Here is a 6,761-nt window from a genome sequence, read left to right as displayed (position 1 = left end):
TAGGGATGAGTGAGTACACGATCTAAATGATCTATATCTGTATTCGGAATGGGTGTGGCATAAACGGAAGATTTGACCTGAGGCAGGTGTGGCTTTACAAACATGGGTGGGGCTTACATCAATACATTACTGTATTTTTTTGTACAAAATTGAAAAAACAAAAACAATTATTTAGTTCGAAATTGATATGGATTGATCAAAAGTTTCTATATGTTTTGTTTATTTGAAAATTATTGACAAAACAGCCTAATAAAGATTCAAATCAATGCTTTTGATCACAAAAGACAAACTATTTTTCAAAAAAGTTTTTATAAACTCAGAAAATGCATGTTTATTAATAAATATTTATAGAAAAGTCTGAGAATTGAGATTCACATTTTTTCTGGTTGAGGTGAAAGCATTGTCCTTTGTGCAACATGATGCACACCACAAAGTCAGCATGATGCCTTCCAAGGACCAACTTAACGTCTGCTACCTGATGTGCACAATAAAAATAAATAAATAAAAATCTCCATAAACATATTTACTTCTTGCAATGTGAAGAAAAACACATTTACCTTTCTTTACACTGCAACGGGGAGCTTGAGTGGTTCTGGTGCTGGATTCACAATCTAATGTAAGGGAAAAGGTGCATTACAAAAAATATTTTTTTGTTGCTGCACCACAAGCCTTGTGTTCCTTATTCCGCGCAGCATCCAATTTATCTTTGATCATTTTATTTATTCAGTTTTAGCCAAACTGACCCGACCTTTTTTTTTATTTAGTTTTTTTTTTTTTTACTTGTTGTCCATTGCTATCTATAACTCCACATTTACACAATTCATTATCTGTAACACACAAGACAATAGATAGTACAGACGCTCCCCACCTTACGAACGAGTTACGTTCCGGACGATCGTTCGTAAGGTGAATTTGTTCGTAAGTTGCTTCAGTGCTATATTTTGTATTATAATTTATGTTTAAAGCCTATATAAGTATATTGAAGGTTTATATAAGTATGTTTAAGGCTTGTACAAGTAACCTGCATTGGTTTGTACTGAAAAAAACTTTTAATAAAATGGAGAGAATACGTACAGTACTGTACTGTACTAGGTATGCTAGAGAGAGAGAGCGAAAGACACACACACAGTATGTACATGTACGTAATAAGATAAATAAAATGAAGTTTAACTTACTTTTGGAAGATGTACTCGATGCTTAAGGAGATGATGGAGGAGGAGGAAGAGGAGGATTTTATATCATGAGAGATTCTTCGTCGTCGCTGGAATCGGCTTCAAAAGTTATTTCCTGCTTCATGGGGACCGGCGTTTCTTCCTCCTCCTCCTCGTCACGTTGCTCAGCCTCCAATGAGCTCTCACAGCGCCAATCGTCGGTATTAGCGGCGGAAAGAAGCACTACGCGCAATACAAAATCTAACTTACAGCATTTCTTTCCGAACATTTTTCGACATACTGTACGCGCAGAAATGTTCGTATGTACCGTTGTTCGTAACTCGAATGTTCATAAGTAGGGGAGCGTCTGTATAGGCATCATATGACATGGGCTGCTGGACAGCGAAAGCGGTCATCTTGGAGTTATGAAATTTAGGATGGGACCAAGTTCGTGCTCATCTCGATGGCGACGCAGCTTGCCCCCGAAGGTGCATCTCCTAATGTTTACTGCATGGATCCGTGGCGTGCTTCCTCGATGCACTTTGCCCACGGAGCTTCATCTTTTAACAGTAAAGTCGAGGAGATGCGTGTTCACCCGGTGGCTACACGAGGAGGAAGGGGGGGGGGGCGTTTCAGCTAAACAGCCCTGTAATGTTTGTTGTGTGGATTATTTGGATACGCAGCGTGCTACATCGATGCAGTTTGCCAAGGAAGCTTCATCCGGTGAAGGGGAAAGTCCTCCACATGCTACCACCTACTTCCTTGTCCACTGTGGGCTTCTCCTACTTCCCCAACATTGTGGCTCTCCTCTGATCAAAGCTACTGTTGCCATCTGCTGGCAACCACACCTCATTACAATATTTTTTAAGCTTCATACTAGCTGGGGACGTGCATGAGGTTGTTCTATGTCCAGCGCATTAATAAACGCAAAACCCGAGTTAATTTGTGGATGGCGCTGAGCGGTTAGATTAAAAACCAGAGTTAATTCGTGGATGGCAATGAATGAGTTAAGAACCGTTTAAGAGATAATTAATTACTGTCCGTGTGCCAGAAGGCAACGCTGCGCGGACAGATCCTCTCTATCACTCCTTTATACTTGTATCCGGGAAAAATCAATCATCCGTACCGGATACTCATGTTGTAGGAATATCCGGCTTCTCCCAACTGGTTTGAATTTAAGTTGTAATTTGTGTGCATACATAAACTCTTACAAATGTGATACACACTTAGAAGAAGAACAAAATAATGATTACATTTTACAAGGAAAAAAAACATATTCCTATCAGTATTGTTATATAACCGACAGCACTTTTTGAAATAAAATCCTTCCTGTGAATCCCAATGCTATTTCTTGCTTGCCCGTCAATAGTGTTTGATATTGGGTTTTAGCAATAAACTAGAGAATTTCAGGATTGGAAAGTAGAAATAACATATGTGTTGTATTTAAATGTTCAATGTCTGTAATTATTTTTGTTGTGAGTTTAGTTGACTTAAACCAGAATGTCAATTAACAGCTGAATGCATACTCAGAGAGGTCCCACCTTGAGTACAGAACACATTCACTGCAGTTTTTCAATAAAAGTAACTTTTGTTGTTAATTTTGTCTACTGGAGGATGTGCTGATGACTAATTAAATGACAATTTACCACTTAAATGATTGTATGGAGTGACTAGTCCATTGAGGTTTTACATTTTTTTTTTTTATGTTTTTTAGATCGTAAGTTGTCTATAAAAGATATTGTACAGTAGATCCATTGTAATTTGCACGTGTAAAGAAAAACATTGATTCGTAATAGATTGCTCATTTTATTTGAAACAGTGATAATTTCGTCAATGAAAAATTTTTGTCATAATTTTTGTCACCCCAAATTTTTTTCAGGCAAAAATTAAACGGAAACTAAAATAGAAGCCATTAAGACAATAACGATAATTAAAATTGACTGACAATTTTGTCACTGACTAAAACGAAAATGAAAACAAAACAGTGACGAAAGTTCACACAATCCAATCAGAAGGAATGAAACACGGATTGGAGAAAAGAACCACTCAGAAACTGATCAGTGTTTACTGCACTTTATTTAATGTTCAAATATGTTTACATTCATTGTGCAGCTGTAAAATTAATCTCAAGCAATTATGCACTTTTTTTTTATTTAGGTGAAAACTAAGTTGCATTATTGTCACTTCAACATGTTTCTTTGAAACAATAAATAAAGACACCGTTGTATTAAATGTGTTATTGTTTATGGCATATATATATATTATTATATGTAATATGAATTATTTGCACCCAAAAAGGGAAACGTTTGGATTTGTCATTGTTTATAGCTTATTAGGCTGTGAATCCAGGAGCGGAAATGAATACACAATCTGAAGTGATAGAGTAGAAGTTGTCGGTGATGGTGAACCGGGTCCATTATAGAGATTAGCTCAAATTCACTGACATCGTACATTATTCTCTTTGAGACATTTTCTATTGTTTGGAGTACGCATGCAGAGAAAAATGCAGGTTAGACAGAATGACTCCAGGTGGTTTATGAGATGATGCTGTGAACCATGATGCCGTGAAATGTGATCCCTCACAGTGAAGCAAATTGTTCCATTAATGTCTTTCTTTACTTTCCATTTCTCAGCCTGTTGAGTAATAGCTGTCGCAAAGCGAGTGTAGGCCAGTAGGCTTTTCTTCTTGGCTACTCTTGTAGCTAAGAACCTATTTAATGAGCCTTGTCTACTGGCAGCTTTGGTGCTTCTGTTTACTTGGCTTCAGCTAGCTCATTATACACAAGGCACTAATCCATACACTATATCTTTAATGTGTGGGGAAAATTAGACCTTTCATAGAAAAAAAAAAGAATGAATGCGAGTTATCACACCATGCAATTGTCACTGGCAATAGTACAGTGCTTCTCAATAATTTTGTTATTTTCTTGAATACTTTACAAAGGACCTCACCCCAACTGCCCCAGACACCCCCAACCATGGTACAGCACCTTCACCCACCACCCCACTTGGTAGTAGCAGAGGTGGGCATTCCGTCAATATTGATGGAAGTTCTGTCAATCCGTCAATGACGTACGCCCATTTTATTGGCAATTGACATTACACTTAAAAAAAAATTGACGGACTAAGCATTGACGGAAGGGGATTTTCGTCCGTCAATGTAATCGTCAATCCGTCAATTTTGGCAACAGATTGACGAATGATGATTGATGGAAGATTGACGGATGCCCATTTCGAATGACGGAAACATTGACGGACGCTCATTTTGCTGAGCAATTGACAAATGACGGATTGACAGTTCGTCTTGAAATATTAGTGGCTTGACGATGACGGAAGGATGTCCCAACTGTTGACGATTGCCAAATGAGGGATGCTCAAAGTTCATTGACGCGCCCACCTCTGGAAACAACAATGGAACCTGAGAAATGACTGTTTTAAAGGCTTATTGTTAAATGCCTGGAAGAAGATTTGTAAGGTTTTCATTAAGGTCTTCAAAAGGATGTTTAACTGCGGAATGAGATGTAATGGTCAAAATACAATGTATGATCTGAAGAACTGTGTTGAAAAAGGAAGCTGTTGCCGTAGACATCTGGAGCTAGAATGTTTGGGAAACCAGGTAAGATTAACAACATCAGTAATTAGACCTGACATTTATACTTCACAGTAGACTGAACAATCTGAGCCAGAGATTGTTATAGGACAGCTGCGTGGGAGCAGGTGTGCCTGTGGAAAACACACAGACAGAGACACATACAGCACATACACGGGGCAAAGGCAAACTGAGGACAAACAAGGGACAGGAAGAAGAGAACACAAAGTAAAAAAGGAGAAATTGATCAAATCCTAGCAAACAAAAGTTGAAGGAAAGAACAACGTAACTAAACATTAAGTTACCCAAATTTGAGAAATGCCAGAAACAGAGTATAATGTTATCGATCAAACTATAAAAACAGTTCTAATATTTTTGTTCATGGCTTTAGACATCAGGTGTATAAGCATGGATTAGTAAATTGAAAATATTTGTATGTTTGCATTTTGTTGGTCTTGTCACGGAGGTTGTACCCCCAGAGGTTTTTTTGTACTGCTTTTGTACACATGACATTTAAAGTTTGGGCTCTTTCTAGAATTGAAAAACTCAAGACAGATATTGGGCTACAGACCAATCAAAATACCACTTTTTAAAAGTCTTGGTCTTGCCTCTGTTTTGGACTGGGCAGACTCTGGATTTTCTGTCAAGACCAGCGCTGATCTGAATTCTTCAACATCACAAATCTGATAATAAAAAGAAGCACATGGTAAATACTTTCAATTAATGTGTTACAAAACCCTGACCACCATCATAATGACTGATCCAGTTGCAGGGTTGTGTCTGAGGGTTTTTAATTTCCTACCACAGCCTGGTTCATATCTCAGTTTCTGTGTGTTTACATTAAGGACAACAGTCTTGCTTTTGTGTTAATTCCTAAAAAATAAAATAAAAAATAATAATAAAAAAAGACAATGAGGGAACACATTTTTCCTCATTTTGTTTTAGACTTCAGGGTGAAAGCTGCAGCTGGCTACTAGTGTGGACTTAATGGGTTGCATCAATGGGGAGAATGCCAGTATTTGGAGGGTAATTGCTCGTAGCAACATGTTGGAAAAACAACAACTGTTAACTTGTTCATTTGTGGAACTTTGGATTTAGTCCTGAATTTTCAATGATCAACTATGAGCTGAAGTATTACTTTTAAACGTTTTTGAGCTGAATTTTAAGCTTGTTGGTTCAGATAATGGATGGATGATTCGAAAAATTATCAACACTGGTAACATAGAAGTAACTGACAAAAATATCTGAGTGTAAGGGATTTGGCAGAGGTCAAAACACACACCCGAGTCAAATGATTTGTAATGATATGCCCTGCTTGGCCATCATTGGTTGCAGGTGATCACGCTACATTGCTTAGCCTATCTGTACTGCAGGGAATTTGGTGCTCTTAGTAGTCAACTTGGGGCTGTTGTGATGGTATGTCGTGTGATTTCTTTATTATTGTAATCTCTTTGAGCAAAAAAATAAAATAAAATAAAATGTTGGAGAAATACTGTATGTGCAACATGAATTCACAACATGTATTTCAGAGCGTATGGTATTCCACAGGGTTTAATTTTCTGGTTTTCATTGTATCTGCTGCCCCTGGGTTCCATCTTAAGAAAACGGCGGTGGTTGTTTTATAGCGCTCCAGAAATATAGAGTTGAGATGGGAGTCAGCTTCTTGAATTTCCAATGCCAAGTTGAGCAATTCTGGTCCATCACAACTAGCTGTCTAGCAAAACTAAAGGAATACTTCCTTTACGTTTTAAGATGCATGGAGATGGGGAATACAAGAACACAACGCATTCTGAATTTAGTGGGAAGAGAGCCAGATTCGATTTTGATGTTGATTTTGTTCACCAGTAAACCCAATACCGTTGTCTTGAGAGACAAAAAATACTACTAATCTATCTACTTGATTTTTCAATAAAAAAGGGTTCGGTGAATGCACATAGGAAACTGGCGAGGTTCATTACCACCAACAACATTAAGAACCACTGCTATAGAAATATTCAATTCCACGGTCAAACTATTACATA

Source organism: Vanacampus margaritifer, chromosome 18 (genome assembly GCF_051991255.1).
Source record: "Vanacampus margaritifer isolate UIUO_Vmar chromosome 18, RoL_Vmar_1.0, whole genome shotgun sequence".
NCBI lineage: Eukaryota > Metazoa > Chordata > Actinopteri > Syngnathiformes > Syngnathidae > Vanacampus > Vanacampus margaritifer.
Note: the sequence above shows the minus strand (reverse complement) of the source record.